Here is a 21,799-nt window from a genome sequence, read left to right as displayed (position 1 = left end):
ATTAAACTTGCTTCATTGGAAAGGCAGCAAGATGCATCCTCATTTCAATGTCTACTGAAATAATACAGGTTGACACCAGGAAACATTAACGCCACTGCATCCTTGCTGCTTTCTCATGTGGAAGTCTGTTTAATGTGAAAACAAGGTGATATCTAATTAGCACACAGGTAAGGAATTAAGAAAATCTTTATTTAAGGGTGAAGATGTTTCTCACAAAATCGTTGCCCCAATGCATCATTGAAATTCAAGCTGGAAAGATGATTTTAATATATCACTTGTACATTTTGTATTGCTCTTCTGGTGACAATGTAGTTTGTTTTTGTCAATTACCATTTTAATAATAGGGTAAAGAAAATGAAGTGGATTTTTGAAAGAAAACAATACTGTCAATATACTATTAAAACAAATTAAAATGGTAAAAGTTATTGTACTTTAAGTAAAAATAAAAGAGCCAAAATATCAATCCCAGTTTTGGATTACTTTAATTAACAAACAAAAAAATGCATATAGCAGAGGATAGTTTCAATCTGCCTACCTCTGGGTTATGGGCCCAGCATGCTTCCATTGCTGTACTCTGCTGCACATGTAAGTGCAAGAGATCCTGAAGCACTCACTCATCATGGGAAAGTACCAATGTGTTTCTTCGTTGGTTGATAGAAGAAACATTTTACAAAAACTCTCCAGATTATTGACTTTTTTAAGTTTTTCTAGGAAACGTTTTAGATGAACGCTTATTAGCCTTTGTCAGTATGAACTTTTGCAAAGTGTCTCTGTGGTGCAATCAGTTAGTATGTACGGCTATTAACCAAAAGGTTGGTGGTTCAATCCCACCCAGGGACCTAATTGACCTTGTTATCAGATTTTGGTGATCTTTAAGTAGACAAGTCAAATTTCATACCCCCTGTTATGGTGTAGGGTACCTGGCCTTCTCTGATGTAATCAGAGTTAGATTTGATTCAGTGATTTTATAAAAACATCTAGAAAGCACAATTTAGCAGTGGGTTGCAGAGAAAAAGAAATATGCTGGCAAAAAAATCAAATTGCGTGATTAAACAGCTCTTCATTTTCTGGCTTTATTTTTATGCTAACAAATTTGTTCTCTGAAAAGTGTCCACAAAGCCAAGTCTCTGATTAACACCTTTGTAGGGATGGTTTTTCACCTATTACTAAATTAAACTTGCTTCATTGGAAAGGCAGCAAGATGCATCCTCATTTCAATGTCTACTGAAATAATACAGGTTGACACCAGGAAACATTAACGCCACTGCATCCTTGCTGCTTTCTCATGTGGAAGTCTGTTTAATGTGAAAACAAGGTGATATCTAATTAGCACACAGGTAAGGAATTAAGAAAATCTTTATTTAAGGGTGAAGATGTTTCTCACAAAATCGTTGACCCAATGCATCATTGAAATTCAAGCTGGAAAGATGATTTTAATATATCACTTGTACATTTTGTATTGCTCTTCTGGTGACAATGTAGTTTGTTTTTGTCAATTACCATTTTAATAATAGGGTAAAGAAAATGAAGTGGATTTTTGAAAGAAAACAATACTGTCAATATACTATTAAAACAAATTAAAATGGTAAAAGTTATTGTACTTTAAGTAAAAATAAAAGAGACAAAATATCAATCCCAGTTTTGGATTACTTTAATTAACAAAAAAAAATGCATATAGCAGAGGATAGTTTCAATCTGCCTACCTCTGGGTTATGGGCCCAGCATGCTTCCATTTCAGTACTCTGCTGCACATGTAAGTTCAAGAGATCCTGAAGCACTCACTCATCATGGGAAAGTACCAATGTGTTTCTTCGTTGGTTGATGGAAGAAACATCTTACAAAAACTCTCCAGATTATTGACTTTTTAAAGTTTTTCTAGGAAACGTTTTAGATGAATGCTTATTAGCCTTTGTCAGTATGGACTTTTGCAAAGTGTCTCTGTGGCGCAATCAGTTAGTATGTACGGCTATTAACCAAAAGGTTGGTGGTTCAATCCCACCCAGGGACCTAATTGACCTTGTTATCAGATTTTGGTGATCTTTAAGTAGACAAGTCAAAATTTCAAACCCCCTGTTATGGTGTAGGGTACCTGGCCTTCTCTGATGTAATCAGAGTTAGATTTGATTCAGTGATTTTATAAAAAACAGCTAGGAAGCACAATTTAGCAGTGGGTTGCAGAGAAAAAGAAATATGCTGGCAAAAAAATCCAATTGAGTGATTAAACAGCTCTTCATTTTCTGGCTTTATTTTTATGCTAACAAATTTGTTCTCTGAAAAGTGTCCACAAAGCCAAGTCTCTGATTAACACCTTTGTAAGGATGGTTTTTCACCTATTACTAAATTAAACTTGCTTCATTGGAAAGGCAGCAAGATGCATCCTCATTTCAATGTGTACTGAAATAATACAAGTTGACACCAGGAAACATTAACGCCACTGCATCCTTGCTGCTTTCTCATGTGGAAGTCTGTTTAATGTGAAAACAAGGTGATATCTAATTAGCACACAGGTAAGGAATTAAGAAAATCTTTATTTAAGGGAGAAGATGTTTCTCACAAAATTGTTGACCCAATGCATCATTGAAATTCAAGCTGGAAAGATGATTTTAATATATCACTTGTACATTTTGTATTGCTCTTCTGGTGACAATGTAGTTTGTTTTTGTCAATTACCATTTTAATAATAGGGTAAAGAAAATGAAGTGGATTTTTGAAAGAAAACAATACTGTCAATATACTATTAAAACAAATTAAAATGGTAAAAGTTATTGTACTTTAAGTAAAAATAAAAGAGACAAAATATCAATCCCAGTTTTGGATTACTTTAATTAACAAAAAAAATGCATATAGCAGAGGATAGTTTCAATCTGCCTACCTCTGGGTTATGGGCCCAGCATGCTTCCATTGCAGTACTCTGCTGCACATGTAAGTTCAAGAGATCCTGAAGCACTCACTCATCATGGGAAAGTACCAATGTGTTTCTTCGTTGGTTAATGGAAGAAACATCTTACAAAAACTCTCCAGATTATTGACTTTTTAAAGTTTTTCTAGGAAACGTTTTAGATGAATGCTTATTAGCCTTTGTCAGTATGGACTTTTGCAAAATGTCTCTGTGGCGCAATCAGTTAGTATGTACGGCTATTAACCAAAAGGTTGGTGGTTCAATCGCACCCAGGGACCTAATTGACCTTGTTATCAGATTTTGGTGATCTTTAAGTAGACAAGTCAAAATTTCAAACCCCCTGTTATGGTGTAGGGTACCTGGCCTTCTCTGATGTAATCAGAGTTAGATTTGATTCAGTGATTTTATAAAAACAGCTAGGAAGCACAATTTAGCAGTGGGTTGCAGAGAAAAAAAATATGCTGGCAGAAAAATCCAATTGAGTGATTAAACAGCTCTTTATTTTCTGGCTTTATTTTTATGCTAACAAATTTGTTCTCTGAAAAGTGTCCACAAAGCCAAGTCTCTGATTAACACCTTTGTAAGGATGGTTTTTCACCTATTACTAAATTAAACTTGCTTCATTGGAAAGGCAGCAAGATGCATCCTCATTTCAATGTCTACTGAAATAATACAGGTTGACACCAGGAAACATTAACGCCACTGCATCCTTGCTGCTTTCTCATGTGGAAGTCTGTTTAATGTGAAAACAAGGTGATATCTAATTAGCACACAGGTAAGGAATTAAGAAAATCTTTATTTAAGGGTGAAGATGTTTCTCACAAAATCGTTGCCCCAATGCATCATTGAAATTCAAGCTGGAAAGATGATTTTAATATATCACTTGTACATTTTGTATTGCTCTTCTGGTGACAATGTAGTTTGTTTTTGTCAATTACCATTTTAATAATAGGGTAAAGAAAATGAAGTGGATTTTTGAAAGAAAACAATACTGTCAATATACTATTAAAACAAATTAAAATGGTAAAAGTTATTGTACTTTAAGTAAAAATAAAAGAGCCAAAATATCAATCCCAGTTTTGGATTACTTTAATTAACAAACAAAAAAATGCATATAGCAGAGGATAGTTTCAATCTGCCTACCTCTGGGTTATGGGCCCAGCATGCTTCCATTGCTGTACTCTGCTGCACATGTAAGTGCAAGAGATCCTGAAGCACTCACTCATCATGGGAAAGTACCAATGTGTTTCTTCGTTGGTTGATAGAAGAAACATCTTACAAAAACTCTCCAGATTATTGACTTTTTTAAGTTTTTCTAGGAAACGTTTTAGATGAATGCTTATTAGCATTTGTCAGTATGTACTTTTGCAAAGTGTCTCTGTGGCGCAATCAGTTAGTGTGTACGGCTATTAACCAAAAGGTTGGTGGTTCAATCCCACCCAGGGACGTAATTGACCTTGTTATCAGATTTTGGTGATCTTTAAGTAGACAAGTCAAATTTCATACCCCCTGTTATGGTGTAGGGTACCTGGCCTTCTCTGATGTAATCAGAGTTAGATTTGATTCAGTGATTTTATAAAAACATCTAGGAAGCACAATTTAGCATTGGGTTGCAGAGAAAAAGAAATATGCTGGCAAAAAAATCAAATTGCGTGATTAAACAGCTCTTCATTTTCTGGCTTTATTTTTATGCTAACAAATTTGTTCTCTGAAAAGTGTCCACAAAGCCAAGTCTCTGATTAACACCTTTGTAGGGATGGTTTTTCACCTATTACTAAATTAAACTTGCTTCATTGGAAAGGCAGCAAGATGTATCCTCATTTCAATGTCTACTGAAATAATACAGGTTGACACCAGGAAACATTAACGCCACTGCATCCTTGCTGCTTTCTCATGTGGAAGTCTGTTTAATGTGAAAACAAGGTGATATCTAATTAGCACACAGGTAAGGAATTAAGAAAATCTTTATTTAAGGGTGAAGATGTTTCTCACAAAATTGTTGACCCAATGCAACATTGAAATTCAAGCTGGAAAGATGATTTTAATATATCACTTGTACATTTTGTATTGCTCTTCTGGTGACAATGTAGTTTGTTTTTGTCAATTACCATTTTAATAATAGGGTAAAGAAAATGAAGTGGATTTTTGAAAGAAAACAATACTGTCAATATACTATTAAAACAAATTAAAATGGTAAAAGTTATTGTACTTTAAGTAAAAATAAAAGAGACAAAATATCAATCCCAGTTTTGGATTACTTTAATTAACAAAAAAAAAATGCATATAGCAGAGGATAGTTTCAATCTGCCTACCTCTCGGTTATGAGCCCAGCATGCTTCCATTGCAGTACTCTGCTGCACATGTAAGTTCAAGAGATCCTGAAGCACTCACTCATCATGGGAAAGTACCAATGTGTTTCTTCGTTGGTTGATGGAAGAAACATCTTACAAAAACTCTCCAGATTATTGACTTTTTAAAGTTTTTCTAGGAAACGTTTTAGATGAATGCTTATTAGCCTTTGTCAGTATGGACTTTTGCAAAGTGTCTCTGTGGTGCAATCAGTTAGTATGTACGGCTATTAACCAAAAGGTTGGTGGTTCAATCCCACCCAGGGACCTAATTGACCTTGTTATCAGATTTTGGTGATCTTTAAGTAGACAAGTCAAATTTCATACCCCCTGTTATGGTGTAGGGTACCTGGCCTTCTCTGATGTAATCAGAGTTAGATTTGATTCAGTGATTTTATAAAAACATCTAGGAAGCACAATTTAGCATTGGGTTGCAGAGAAAAAGAAATATGCTGGCAAAAAAATCAAATTGCGTGATTAAACAGCTCTTCATTTTCTGGCTTTATTTTTATGCTAACAAATTTGTTCTCTGAAAAGTGTCCACAAAGCCAAGTCTCTGATTAACACCTTTGTAGGGATGGTTTTTCACCTATTACTAAATTAAACTTGCTTCATTGGAAAGGCAGCAAGATGTATCCTCATTTCAATGTCTACTGAAATAATACAGGTTGACACCAGGAAACATTAACGCCACTGCATCCTTGCTGCTTTCTCATGTGGAAGTCTGTTTAATGTGAAAACAAGGTGATATCTAATTAGCACACAGGTAAGGAATTAAGAAAATCTTTATTTAAGGGTGAAGATGTTTCTCACAAAATTGTTGACCCAATGCATCATTGAAATTCAAGCTGGAAAGATGATTTTAATATATCACTTGTACATTTTGTATTGCTCTTCTGGTGACAATGTAGTTTGTTTTTGTCAATTACCATTTTAATAATAGGGTAAAGAAAATGAAGTGGATTTTTGAAAGAAAACAATACTGTCAATATACTATTAAAACAAATTAAAATGGTAAAAGTTATTGTACTTTAAGTAAAAATAAAAGAGACAAAATATCAATCCCAGTTTTGGATTACTTTAATTAACAAAAAAATGCATATAGCAGAGGATAGTTTCAATCTGCCTACCTCTGGGTTATGGGCCCAGCATGCTTCCATTGCAGTACTCTGCTGCACATGTAAGTGCAAGAGATCCTGAAGCACTCACTCATCATGGGAAAGTACCAATGTGTTTCTTCGTTGGTTGATGGAAGAAACATCTTACAAAAACTCTCCAGATTATTGACTTTTTAAAGTTTTTCTAGGAAACGTTTTAGATGAATGCTTATTAGCCTTTGTCAGTATGGACTTTTGCAAAGTGTGTCTGTGGCGCAATCGGTTAGTGTGTTTGACTATTAACCAAAAGGTTGGTGGTTCAATCCCACCCAGGGACGTAATTAACCTTGTGATCAGATTTTGGTGATATTTAAGTAGACAAGTCAAAATTTCAAACCTCCTCTTATGGTGTAGGGTACATGGCCTTCTTTGATGTAATCAGAGTTAGATTTGATTCAGTGATTTTATAAAAAACGGCTAGGAAGCACAATTTAGCAGTGGGTTGCAGAGAAAAAGAAATATGCTGGCAAAAAAATCCAATTGAGTGATTAAACAGCTCTTCATTTTCTGGCTTTATTTTTATGCTAACAAATTTGTTCTCTGAAAAGTGTCCACAAAGCCAAGTCTCTGATTAACACCTTTGTAAGGATGGTTTTTCACCTATTACTAAATTAAACTTGCTTCATTGGAAAGGCAGCAAGATGCATCCTCATTTCAATGTGTACTGAAATAATACAAGTTGACACCAGGAAACATTAACGCCACTGCATCCTTGCTGCTTTCTCATGTGGAAGTCTGTTTAATGTGAAAACAAGGTGATATCTAATTAGCACACAGGTAAGGAATTAAGAAAATCTTTATTTAAGGGTGAAGATGTTTCTCACAAAATTGTTGACCCAATGCAACATTGAAATTCAAGCTGGAAAGATGATTTTAATATATCACTTGTACATTTTGTATTGCTCTTCTGGTGACAATGTAGTTTGTTTTTGTCAATTACCATTTTAATAATAGGGTAAAGAAAATGAAGTGGATTTTTGAAAGAAAACAATACTGTCAATATACTATTAAAACAAATTAAAATGGTAAAAGTTATTGTACTTTAAGTAAAAATAAAAGAGACAAAATATCAATCCCAGTTTTGGATTACTTTAATTAACAAAAAAAAAATGCATATAGCAGAGGATAGTTTCAATCTGCCTACCTCTCGGTTATGAGCCCAGCATGCTTCCATTGCAGTACTCTGCTGCACATGTAAGTTCAAGAGATCCTGAAGCACTCACTCATCATGGGAAAGTACCAATGTGTTTCTTCGTTGGTTGATGGAAGAAACATCTTACAAAAACTCTCCAGATTATTGACTTTTTAAAGTTTTTCTAGGAAACGTTTTAGATGAATGCTTATTAGCCTTTGTCAGTATGGACTTTTGCAAAGTGTCTCTGTGGTGCAATCAGTTAGTATGTACGGCTATTAACCAAAAGGTTGGTGGTTCAATCCCACCCAGGGACCTAATTGACCTTGTTATCAGATTTTGGTGATCTTTAAGTAGACAAGTCAAAATTTCAAACCCCCTGTTATGGTGTAGGGTACCTGGCCTTCTCTGATGTAATCAGAGTTAGATTTGATTCAGTGATTTTATAAAAACAGCTAGGAAGCACAATTTAGCAGTGGGTTGCAGAGAAAAAAAATATGCTGGCAGAAAAATCCAATTGAGTGATTAAACAGCTCTTTATTTTCTGGCTTTATTTTTATGCTAACAAATTTGTTCTCTGAAAAGTGTCCACAAAGCCAAGTCTCTGATTAACACCTTTGTAAGGATGGTTTTTCACCTATTACTAAATTAAACTTGCTTCATTGGAAAGGCAGCAAGATGCATCCTCATTTCAATGTCTACTGAAATAATACAAGTTGACACCAGGAAACATTAACGCCACTGCATCCTTGCTGCTTTCTCATGTGGAAGTCTGTTTAATGTGAAAACAAGGTGATATATAATTAGCACACAGGTAAGGAATTAAGAAAATCTTTATTTAAGGGTGAAGATGTTTCTCACAAAATTGTTGACCCAATGCATCATTGAAATTCAAGCTGGAAAGATGATTTTAATATATCACTTGTACATTTTGTATTGCTCTTCTGGTGACAATGTAGTTTGTTTTTGTCAATTACCATTTTAATAATAGGGTAAAGAAAATGAAGTGGATTTTTGAAAGAAAACAATACTGTCAATATACTATTAAAACAAATTAAAATGGTAAAAGTTATTGTACTTTAAGTAAAAATAAAAGAGACAAAATATCAATCCCAGTTTTGGATTACTTTAATTAACAAAAAAAAAATGCATATAGCAGAGGATAGTTTCAATCTGCCTACCTCTGGGTTATGGGCCCAGCATGCTTCCATTGCAGTACTCTGCTGCACATGTAAGTTCAAGAGATCCTGAAGCACTCACTCATCATGGGAAAGTACCAATGTGTTTCTTCATTGGTTGATGGAAGAAACATCTTACAAAAACTCTCCAGATTATTGACTTTTTAAAGTTTTTCTAGGAAACGTTTTAGATGAATGCTTATTAGCCTTTGTCAGTATGGACTTTTGCAAAGTGTCTCTGTGGCGCAATCAGTTAGTATGTACGGCTATTAACCAAAAGGTTGGTGGTTCAATCCCACCCAGGGACCTAATTGACCTTGTTATCAGATTTTGGTGATCTTTAAGTAGACAAGTCAAAATTTCAAACCCCCTGTTATGGTGTAGGGTACCTGGCCTTCTCTGATGTAATCAGAGTTAGATTTGATTCAGTGATTTTATAAAAACAGCTAGGAAGCACAATTTAGCAGTGGGTTGCAGAGAAAAAAAATATGCTGGCAGAAAAATCCAATTGAGTGATTAAACAGCTCTTCATTTTCTGGCTTTATTTGTATGCTAACAAATTTGTTCTCTGAAAAGTGTCCACAAAGCCAAGTCTCTGATTAACACCTTTGTAAGGATGGTTTTTCACCTATTACTAAATTAAACTTGCTTCATTGGAAAGGCAGTAAGATGCATCCTCATTTCAATGTCTACTGAAATAATACAAGTTGACACCAGGAAACATTAACGCCACTGCATCCTTGCTGCTTTCTCATGTGGAAGTCTGTTTAATGTGAAAACAAAGTGATATATAATTAGCACACAGGTAAGGAATTAAGAAAATCTTTATTTAAGGGTGAAGATGTTTCTCACAAAATTGTTGACCCAATGCATCATTGAAATTCAAGCTGGAAAGATGATTTTAATATATCACTTGTACATTTTGTATTGCTCTTCTGGTGACAATGTAGTTTGTTTTTGTCAATTACCATTTTAATAATAGGGTAAAGAAAATGAAGTGGATTTTTGAAAGAAAACAATACTGTCAATATACTATTAAAACAAATTAAAATGGTAAAAGTTATTGTACTTTAAGTAAAAATAAAAGAGACAAAATATCAATCCCAGTTTTGGATTACTTTAATTAACAAAAAAAAAATGCATATAGCAGAGGATAGTTTCAATCTGCCTACCTCTGGGTTATGGGCCCAGCATGCTTCCATTGCAGTACTCTCCTGCACATGTAAGTTCAAGAGATCCTGAAGCACTCACTCATCATGGGAAAGTACCAATGTGTTTCTTCATTGGTTGATGGAAGAAACATCTTACAAAAACTCTCCAGATTATTGACTTTTTAAAGTTTTTCTAGGAAACGTTTTAGATGAATGCTTATTAGCCTTTGTCAGTATGGACTTTTGCAAAGTGTCTCTGTGGCGCAATCAGTTAGTATGTATGGCTATTAACCAAAAGGTTGGTGGTTCAATCCCACCCAGGGACCTAATTGACCTTGTTATCAGATTTTGGTGATCTTTAAGTAGACAAGTCAAAATTTCAAACCCCCTGTTATGGTGTAGGGTACCTGGCCTTCTCTGATGTAATCAGAGTTAGATTTGATTCAGTGATTTTATAAAAACAGCTAGGAAGCACAATTTAGCAGTGGGTTGCAGAAAAAAAAATATGCTGGCAGAAAAATCCAATTGAGTGATTAAACAGCTCTTTATTTTCTGGCTTTATTTTTATGCTAACAAATTTGTTCTCTGAAAAGTGTCCACAAAGCCAAGTCTCTGATTAACACCTTTGTAAGGATGGTTTTTCACCTATTACTAAATTAAACTTGCTTCATTGGAAAGGCAGCAAGATGCATCCTCATTTCAATGTCTACTGAAATAATACAGGTTGACACCAGGAAACATTAACGCCACTGCATCCTTGCTGCTTTCTCATGTGGAAGTCTGTTTAATGTGAAAACAAGGTGATATCTAATTAGCACACAGGTAAGGAATTAAGAAAATCTTTATTTAAGGGTGAAGATGTTTCTCACAAAATTGTTGACCCAATGCATCATTGAAATTCAAGCTGGAAAGATGATTTTAATATATCACTTGTACATTTTGTATTGCTCTTCTGGTGACAATGTAGTTTGTTTTTGTCAATTACCATTTTAATAATAGGGTAAAGAAAATGAAGTGGATTTTTGAAAGAAAACAATACTGTCAATATACTATTAAAACAAATTAAAATGGTAAAAGTTATTGTACTTTAAGTAAAAATAAAAGAGACACAATATCAATCCCAGTTTTGGATTACTTTAACAAAAAAAATGCATATAGCAGAGGATAGTTTCAATCTGCCTACCTCTGGGTTATGGGCCCAGCATGCTTCCATTGCAGTACTCTGCTGCACATGTAAGTGCAAGAGATCCTGAAGCACTCACTCATCATGGGAAAGTACCAATGTGTTTCTTCGTTGGTTGATGGAAGAAACATCTTACAAAAACTCTCCAGATTATTGACTTTTTAAAGTTTTTCTAGGAAACGTTTTAGATGAATGCTTATTAGCCTTTGTCAGTATGGACTTTTGCAAAGTGTCTCTGTGGCGCAATCGGTTAGTGTGTTTGGCTATTAACCAAAAGGTTGGTGGTTCAATCCCACCCAGGGATGTAATTAACCTTGTGATCAGATTTTGGTGATATTTAAGGAGACAAGTCAAAATTTCAAACCTCCTCTTATGGTGTAGGGTACATGGCCTTCTCTGATGTAATCAGAGTTAGATTTGATTCAGTGATTTTATAAAAAACAGCTAGGAAGCACAATTTAGCAGTGGGTTGCAGAGAAATAAAATATGCTGGCAGAAAAATCCAATCGAGTGATTAAACAGCTCTTCATTTTCTGGCTTTATTTTTATGCTAACAAATTTGTTCTCTGAAAAGTGTCCACAAAGCCAAGTCTCTGATTAACACCTTTGTAAGGATGGTTTTTCACCTATTACTAAATTAAACTTGATTCATTGGAAAGGCAGCAAGATGCATCCTCATTTCAATGTCTACTGAAATAATACAAGTTGACACCAGGAAACATTAACGCCACTGCATCCTTGCTGCTTTCTCATGTGGAAGTCTGTTTAATGTGAAAACAAGGTGATATCTAATTAGCACACAGGTAAGGAATTAAGAAAATCTTTATTTAAGGGTGAAGATGTTTCTCACAAAATTGTTGACCCAATGCAACATTGAAATTCAAGCTGGAAAGATGATTTTAATATATCACTTGTACATTTTGTATTGCTCTTCTGGTGACAATGTAGTTTGTTTTTGTCAATTACCATTTTAATAATAGGGTAAAGAAAATGAAGTGGATTTTTGAAAGAAAACAATACTGTCAATATACTATTAAAACAAATTAAAATGGTAAACGTTATTGTACTTTAAGTAAAAATAAAAGAGACAAAATATCAATCCCAGTTTTGGATTACTTTAACAAAAAAAAATGCATATAGCAGAGGATAGTTTCAATCTGCCTACCTCTCGGTTATGAGCCCAGCATGCTTCCATTGCAGTACTCTGCTGCACATGTAAGTTCAAGAGATCCTGAAGCACTCACTCATCATGGGAAAGTACCAATGTGTTTCTTCGTTGGTTGATGGAAGAAACATCTTACAAAAACTCTCCAGATTATTGACTTTTTAAAGTTTTTCTAGGAAACGTTTTAGATGAATGCTTATTAGCCTTTGTCAGTATGGACTTTTGCAAAGTGTCTCTGTGGCGCAATCAGTTAGTATGTACGGCTATTAACCAAAAAGTTGGTGGTTCAATCCCACCCAGTGACCTAATTTACCTTGTTATCAGATTTTGGTGATCTTTAAGTAGACAAGTCAAAATTTCAAACCCCCTGTTATGGTGTAGGGTACCTGGCCTTCTCTGATGTAATCAGAGTTAGATTTGATTCAGTGATTTTATAAAAACAGCTAGGAAGCACAATTTAGCAGTGGGTTGCAGAGAAAAAAAATATGCTGGCAGAAAAATCCAATTGCGTGATTAAACAGCTCTTTATTTTCTGGCTTTATTTTTATGCTAACAAATTTGTTCTCTGAAAAGTGTCCACAAAGCCAAGTCTCTGATTAACACCTTTGTAAGGATGGTTTTTCACCTATTACTAAATTAAACTTGCTTCATTGGAAAGGCAGCAAGATGCATCCTCATTTCAATGTCTACTGAAATAATACAGGTTGACACCAGGAAACATTAACGCCACTGCATCCTTGCTGCTTTCTCATGTGGAAGTCTGTTAAATGTGAAAACAAGGTGATATCTAATTAGCACACAGGTAAGGAATTAAGAAAATCTTTATTTAAGGGTGAAGATGTTTCTCACAAAATCGTTGCCCCAATGCATCATTGAAATTCAAGCTGGAAAGATGATTTTAATATATCACTTGTACATTTTGTTTTGCTCTTCTGGTGACAATGTAGTTTGTTTTTGTCAATTACCATTTTAATAATAGGGTAAAGAAAATGAAGTGGATTTTTGAAAGAAAACAATACTGTCAATATACTATTAAAACAAATTAAAATGGTAAAAGTTATTGTACTTTAAGTAAAAATAAAAGAGCCAAAATATCAATCCCAGTTTTGGATTACTTTAATTAACAAACAAAAAAATGCATATAGCAGAGGATAGTTTCAATCTGCCTACCTCTGGGTTATGGGCCCAGCATGCTTCCATTGCTGTACTCTGCTGCACATGTAAGTGCAAGAGATCCTGAAGCACTCACTCATCATGGGAAAGTACCAATGTGTTTCTTCGTTGGTTGATAGAAGAAACATCTTACAAAAACTCTCCAGATTATTGACTTTTTTAAGTTTTTCTAGGAAACGTTTTAGATGAATGCTTATTAGCATTTGTCAGTATGTACTTTTTGCAAAGTGTCTCTGTGGCGCAATCAGTTAGTGTGTACGGTTATTGACCAAAAGGTTGGTGGTTTAATCCCACCCAGGGACGTAATTGACCTTGTTATCAGATTTTGGTGATCTTTAAGTAGACAAGTCAAATTTCATACCCCCTGTTATGGTGTAGGGTACCTGGCCTTCTCTGATGTAATCAGAGTTAGATTTGATTCAGTGATTTTATAAAAACATCTAGGAAGCACAATTTAGCAGTGGGTTGCAGAGAAAAAGAAATATGCTGGCAAAAAAACCAAATTGCGTGATTAAACAGCTCTTCATTTTCTGGCTTTATTTTAATGCTAACAAATTTGTTCTCTGAAAAGTGTCCACAAAGCCAAGTCTCTGATTAACACCTTTGTAGGGATGGTTTTTCACCTATTACTAAATTAAACTTGCTTCATTGGAAAGGCAGCAAGATGTATCCTCATTTCAATGTCTACTGAAATAATACAGGTTGACACCAGGAAACATTAACGCCACTGCATCCTTGCTGCTTTCTCATGTGGAAGTCTGTTTAATGTGAAAACAAGGTGATATCTAATTAGCACACAGGTAAGGAATTAAGAAAATCTTTATTTAAGGGTGAAGATGTTTCTCACAAAATTGATGACCCAATGCAACATTGAAATTCAAGCTGGAAAGATGATTTTAATATATCACTTGTACATTTTGTTTTGCTCTTCTGGTGACAATGTAGTTTGTTTTTGTCAATTACCATTTTAATAATATGGTAAAGAAAATGAAGTGGATTTTTGAAAGAAAACAATACTGTCAATATACTATTAAAACAAATTAAAATGGTAAAAGTTATTGTACTTTAAGTAAAAATAAAAGAGCCAAAATATCAATCCCAGTTTTGGATTACTTTAATTAACAAACAAAAAAATGCATATAGCAGAGGATAGTTTCAATCTGCCTACCTCTGGGTTATGGGCCCAGCATGCTTCCATTGCTGTACTCTGCTGCACATGTAAGTGCAAGAGATCCTGAAGCACTCACTCATCATGGGAAAGTACCAATGTGTTTCTTCGTTGGTTGATAGAAGAAACATCTTACAAAAACTCTCCAGATTATTGATTTTTTTAAGTTTTTCTAGGAAACGTTTTAGATGAATGCTTATTAGCATTTGTCAGTATGTACTTTTGCAAAGTGTCTCTGTGGCGCAATCAGTTAGTGTGTACGACTATTAACCAAAAGGTTGGTGGTTCAATCCCACCCAGGGACATAATTGACCTTGTTATCAGATTTTGGTGATCTTTAAGTAGACAAGTCAAATTTCATACCCCCTGTTATGGTGTAGGGTACCTGGCCTTCTCTGATGTAATCAGAGTTAGATTTGATTCAGTGATTTTATAAAAACATCTAGGAAGCACAATTTAGCAGTGGGTTGCAGAGAAAAAGAAATATGCTGGCAAAAAAATCAAATTGCGTGATTAAACAGCTCTTCATTTTCTGGCTTTATTTTTATGCTAACAAATTTGTTCTCTGAAAAGTGTCCACAAAGCCAAGTCTCTGATTAACACCTTTGTAGGGATGGTTTTTCACCTATTACTAAATTAAACTTGCTTCATTGGAAAGGCAGCAAGATGTATCCTCATTTCAATGTCTACTGAAATAATACAGGTTGACACCAGGAAACATTAACGCCACTGCATCCTTGCTGCTTTCTCATGTGGAAGTCTGTTTAATGTGAAAACAAGGTGATATCTAATTAGCACACAGGTAAGGAATTAAGAAAATCTTTATTTAAGGGTGAAGATGTTTCTCACAAAATTGTTGACCCAATGCATCATTGAAATTCAAGCTGGAAAGATGATTTTAATATATCACTTGTACATTTTGTATTGCTCTTCTGGTGACAATGTAGTTTGTTTTTGTCAATTACCATTTTAATAATAGGGTAAAGAAAATGAAGTGGATTTTTGAAAGAAAACAATACTGTCAATATACTATTAAAACAAATTAAAATGGTAAAAGTTATTGTACTTTAAGTAAAAATAAAAGAGACAAAATATCAATCCCAGTTTTGGATTACTTTAATTAACAAAAAAAATGCATATAGCAGAGGATAGTTTCAATCTGCCTACCTCTGGGTTATGGGCCCAGCATGCTTCCATTGCAGTACTCTGCTGCACATGTAAGTGCAAGAGATCCTGAAGCACTCACTCATCATGGGAAAGTACCAATGTGTTTCTTCGTTGGTTGATGGAAGAAACATCTTACAAAAACTCTCCAGATTATTGACTTTTTAAAGTTTTTCTAGGAAACGTTTTAGATGAATGCTTATTAGCCTTTGTCAGTATGGACTTTTGCAAAGTGTCTCTGTGGCGCAATCGGTTAGTGTGTTTGGCTATTAACCAAAAGGTTGGTGGTTCAATCCCACCCAGGGACGTAATTAACCTTGTGATCAGATTTTGGTGATATTTAAGTAGACAAGTCAAAATTTCAAACCTCCTCTTATGGTGTAGGGTACATGGCCTTCTCTGATGTAATCAGAGTTAGATTTGATTCAGTGATTTTATAAAAAACAGCTAGGAAGCACAATTTAGCAGTGGGTTGCAGAGAAAAAAAATATGCTGGCAGAAAAATCCAATCGAGTGATTAAACAGCTCTTCATTTTCTGGCTTTATTTTTATGCTAACAAATTTGTTCTCTGAAAAGTGTCCACAAAGCCAAGTCTCTGATTAACACCTTTGTAAGGATGGTTTTTCACCTATTACTAAATTAAACTTGCTTCATTGGAAAGGCAGCAAGATGCATCCTCATTTCAATGTCTACTGAAATAATACAGGTTGACACCAGGAAACATTAACGCCACTGCATCCTTGCTGCTTTCTCATGTGGAAGTCTGTTTAATGTGAAAACAAGGTGATATCTAATTAGCAAACAGGTAAGGAATTAAGAAAATCTTTATTTAAGGGTGAAGATGTTTCTCACAAAATCGTTGCCCCAATGCATCATTGAAATTCAAGCTGGAAAGATGATTTTAATATATCACTTGTACATTTTGTATTGCTCTTCTGGTGACAATGTAGTTTGTTTTTGTCAATTACCATTTTAATAATAGGGTAAAGAAAATGAAGTGGATTTTTGAAAGAAAACAATACTGTCAATATACTATTAAAACAAATTAAAATGGTAAAAGTTATTGTACTTTAAGTAAAAATAAAAGAGCCAAAATATCAATCCCAGTTTTGGATTACTTTAATTAACAAAAAAAAAATGCATATAGCAGAGGATAGTTTTAATCTGCCTACCTCTGGGTTATGGGCCCAGCATGCTTCCATTGCTGTACTCTGCTGCACATGTAAGTGCAAGAGATCCTGAAGCACTCACTCATCATGGGAAAGTACCAATGTGTTCCTTCGTTGGTTGATAGAAGAAACATCTTACAAAAACTCTCCAGATTATTGACTTTTTTAAGTTTTTCTAGGAAACGTTTTAGATGAATGCTTATTAGCATTTGTCAGTATGGACTTTTTGCAAAGTGTCTCTGTGGCGCAATCAGTTAGTATGTACGGCTATTAACCAAAAGGTTGGTGGTTCAATCCCACCCAGGGACCTAATTGACCTTGTTATCAGATTTTGGTGATCTTTAAGTAGACAAGTCAAAATTTCAAACCCCCTGTTATGGTGTAGGGTACCTGGCCTTCTCTGATGTAATCAGAGTTAGATTTGATTCAGTGATTTTATAAAAACAGCTAGGAAGCACAATTTAGCAGTGGGTTGCAGAGAAAAAAAATATGCTGGCAGAAAAATCCAATTGAGTGATTAAACAGCTCTTTATTTTCTGGCTTTATTTTTATGCTAACAAATTTGTTCTCTGAAAAGTGTCCACAAAGCCAAGTCTCTGATTAACACCTTTGTAAGGATGGTTTTTCACCTATTACTAAATTAAACTTGCTTCATTGGAAAGGCAGCAAGATGCATCCTCATTTCAATGTCTACTGAAATAATACAAGTTGACACCAGGAAACATTAACGCCACTGCATCCTTGCTGCTTTCTCATGTGGAAGTCTGTTTAATGTGAAAACAAGGTGATATATAATTAGCACACAGGTAAGGAATTAAGAAAATCTTTATTTAAGGGTGAAGATGTTTCTCACAAAATTGTTGACCCAATACATCATTGAAATTCAAGCTGGAAAGATGATTTTAATATATCACTTGTACATTTTGTATTGCTCTTCTGGTGACAATGTAGTTTGTTTTTGTCAATTACCATTTTAATAATAGGGTAAAGAAAATGAAGTGGATTTTTGAAAGAAAACAATACTGTCAATATACTATTAAAACAAATTAAAATGGTAAAAGTTATTGTACTTTAAGTAAAAATAAAAGAGACAAAATATCAATCCCAGTTTTGGATTACTTTAATTAACAAAAAAAAATGCATATAGCAGAGGATAGTTTCAATCTGCCTACCTCTGGGTTATGGGCCCAGCATGCTTCCATTGCAGTACTCTGCTGCACATGTAAGTTCAAGAGATCCTGAAGCACTCACTCATCATGGGAAAGTACCAATGTGTTTCTTCGTTGGTTGATGGAAGAAACATCTTACAAAAACTCTCCAGATTATTGACTTTTTAAAGTTTTTCTAGGAAACGTTTTAGATGAATGCTTATTAGCCTTTGTCAGTATGGACTTTTGCAAAGTGTCTCTGTGGCGCAATCAGTTAGTATGTACGGCTATTAACCAAAAGGTTGGTGGTTCAATCCCACCGAGGGACCTAATTGACCTTGTTATCAGATTTTGGTGATCTTTAAGTAGACAAGTCAAAATTTCAAACCCCCTGTTATGGTGTAGGGTACCTGGCCTTCTCTGATGTAATCAGAGTTAGATTTGATTCAGTGATTTTATAAAAACAGCTAGGAAGCACAATTTAGCAGTGGGTTGCAGAAAAAAAAAATATGCTGCCAGAAAAATCCAATAGAGTGATTAAACAGCTCTTTATTTTCTGGCTTTATTTTTATGCTAACAAATTTGTTCTCTGAAAAGTGTCCACAAAGCCAAGTCTCTGATTAACACCTTTGTAAGGATGGTTTTTCACCTATTACTAAATTAAACTTGCTTCATTGGAAAGGCAGCAAGATGCATCCTCATTTCAATGTCTACTGAAATAATACAGGTTGACACCAGGAAACATTAACGCCACTGCATCCTTGCTGCTTTCTCATGTGGAAGTCTGTTTAATGTGAAAACAAGGTGATATCTAATTAGCACACAGGTAAGGAATTAAGAAAATCTTTATTTAAGGGTGAAGATGTTTCTCACAAAATCGTTGCCCCAATGCATCATTGAAATTCAAGCTGGAAAGATGATTTTAATATATCACTTGTACATTTTGTATTGCTCTTCTGGTGACAATGTAGTTTGTTTTTGTCAATTACCATTTTAATAATAGGGTAAAGAAAATTAAGTGGATTTTTGAAAGAAAACAATACTGTCAATATACTATTAAAACAAATTAAAATGGTAAAAGTTATTGTACTTTAAGTAAAAATAAAAGAGCCAAAATATCAATCCCAGTTTTGGATTACTTTAATTAACAAACAAAAAAATGCATATAGCAGAGGATAGTTTCAATCTGCCTACCTCTGGGTTATGGGCCCAGCATGCTTCCATTGCTGTACTCTGCTGCACATGTAAGTGCAAGAGATCCTGAAGCACTCACTCATCATGGGAAAGTACCAATGTGTTTCTTCGTTGGTTGATAGAAGAAACATCTTACAAAAACTCTCCAGATTATTGATTTTTTTAAGTTTTTCTAGGAAACGTTTTAGATGAATGCTTATTAGCATTTGTCAGTATGTACTTTTGCAAAGTGTCTCTGTGGCGCAATCAGTTAGTGTGTACGGCTATTAACCAAAAGGTTGGTGGTTCAATCCCACCCAGGGACGTAATTGACCTTGTTATCAGATTTTGGTGATCTTTAAGTAGACAAGTCAAATTTCATACCCCCTGTTATGGTGTAGGGTACATGGCCTTCTTTGATGTAATCAGAGTTAGATTTGATTCAGTGATTTTATAAAAAAACAGCTAGGAAGCACAATTTAGCAGTGGGTTGCAGAGAAAAAGAAATATGCTGGCAAAAAAATCCAATTGAGTGATTAAACAGCTCTTCATTTTCTGGCTTTATTTTTATGCTAACAAATTTGTTCTCTGAAAAGTGTCCACAAAGCCAAGTCTCTGATTAACACCTTTGTAAGGATGGTTTTTCACCTATTACTAAATTAAACTTGCTTCATTGGAAAGGCAGCAAGATGCATCCTCATTTCAATGTGTACTGAAATAATACAAGTTGACACCAGGAAACATTAACGCCACTGCATCCTTGCTGCTTTCTCATGTGGTCATGTGGAAGTCTGTTTAATGTGAAAACAAGGTGATATCTAATTAGCACACAGGTAAGGAATTAAGAAAATCTTTATTTAAGGGTGAAGATGTTTCTCACAAAATTGTTGACCCAATGCAACATTGAAATTCAAGCTGGAAAGATGATTTTAATATATCACTTGTACATTTTGTATTGCTCTTCTGGTGACAATGTAGTTTGTTTTTGTCAATTACCATTTTAATAATAGGGTAAAGAAAATGAAGTGGATTTTTGAAAGAAAACAATACTGTCAATATACTATTAAAACAAATTAAAATGGTAAAAGTTATTGTACTTTAAGTAAAAATAAAAGAGACAAAATATCAATCCCAGTTTTGGATTACTTTAATTAACAAAAAAAAAAATGCATATAGCAGAGGATAGTTTCAATCTGCCTACCTCTCGGTTATGAGCCCAGCATGCTTCCATTGCAGTACTCTGCTGCACATGTAAGTTCAAGAGATCCTGAAGCACTCACTCATCATGGGAAAGTACCAATGTGTTTTTTCGTTGGTTGATGGAAGAAACATCTTACAAAAACTCTCCAGATTATTGACTTTTTAAAGTTTTTCTAGGAAACGTTTTAGATGAATGCTTATTAGCCTTTGTCAGTATGGACTTTTGCAAAGTGTCTCTGTGGTGCAATCAGTTAGTATGTACGGCTATTAACCAAAAGGTTGGTGGTTCAATCCCACCCAGGGACCTAATTGACCTTGTTATCAGATTTTGGTGATCTTTAAGTAGACAAGTCAAATTTCATACCCCCTGTTATGGTGTAGGGTACCTGGCCTTCTCTGATGTAATCAGAGTTAGATTTGATTCAGTGATTTTATAAAAACATCTAGGAAGCACAATTTAGCATTGGGTTGCAGAGAAAAAGAAATATGCTGGCAAAAAAATCAAATTGCGTGATTAAACAGCTCTTCATTTTCTGGCTTTATTTTTATGCTAACAAATTTGTTCTCTGAAAAGTGTCCACAAAGCCAAGTCTCTGATTAACACCTTTGTAGGGATGGTTTTTCACCTATTACTAAATTAAACTTGCTTCATTGGAAAGGCAGCAAGATGTATCCTCATTTCAATGTCTACTGAAATAATACAGGTTGACACCAGGAAACATTAACGCCACTGCATCCTTGCTGCTTTCTCATGTGGAAGTCTGTTTAATGTGAAAACAAGGTGATATCTAATTAGCACACAGGTAAGGAATTAAGAAAATCTTTATTTAAGGGTGAAGATGTTTCTCACAAAATTGTTGACCCAATGCATCATTGAAATTCAAGCTGGAAAGATGATTTTAATATATCACTTGTACATTTTGTATTGCTCTTCTGGTGACAATGTAGTTTGTTTTTGTCAATTACCATTTTAATAATAGGGTAAAGAAAATGAAGTGGATTTTTGAAAGAAAACAATACTGTCAATATACTATTAAAACAAATTAAAATGGTAAAAGTTATTGTACTTGTACCCGGGGACTAGTGTGTGAGTGGTGCTGGCTCCTGCACAGTGACAGAAACTGGGTGTTGCACGTAATGTCACAGTGAAACACCCATATTCTGTCACTGAAGAGGAGCCGGCACTTTGGTGTCACCCCCCTTGGCGGGTGACACTCGGGTGTGGGCCGCAACCCCGTTGTGATGCCACTGACCAATGGGAAGCTTTACGTGGCTTACCCATGTGTTAGTAGCCCCAAGCATCTTTTGTGTTAGTCCCTGAAGAAAAACTTCAAATATTTACAAATAAATTTTGTAATCAATGGGCCTAATTCAGTAAGGATTGCAAATT

At 34.7% G+C, this 21,799-nt stretch overlaps 2 non-coding genes across 2 annotated transcripts; both read left to right on the top strand.

The window, feature by feature from the left end:
• The first annotated feature begins 11,279 nt into the window (after positions 1-11,279).
• On the top strand, positions 11,280-11,353 carry TRNAN-AUU (transfer RNA asparagine (anticodon AUU)). Its single transcript has one exon. It is a non-coding gene; the product is annotated as a tRNA-Asn (tRNA).
• A 4,599-nt stretch (positions 11,354-15,952) lies between these two features.
• On the top strand, positions 15,953-16,026 carry TRNAN-AUU (transfer RNA asparagine (anticodon AUU)). The gene has a single exon. It is a non-coding gene; the product is annotated as a tRNA-Asn (tRNA).
• Positions 16,027-21,799: the final 5,773 nt, after the last annotated feature.

The sequence above is a fragment of the Pseudophryne corroboree genome, unplaced genomic scaffold, assembly GCF_028390025.1.
Source record: "Pseudophryne corroboree isolate aPseCor3 unplaced genomic scaffold, aPseCor3.hap2 scaffold_680, whole genome shotgun sequence".
Lineage (NCBI taxonomy): Eukaryota > Metazoa > Chordata > Amphibia > Anura > Myobatrachidae > Pseudophryne > Pseudophryne corroboree.
This window is presented reverse-complemented; position numbering and strand designations above follow the sequence as displayed.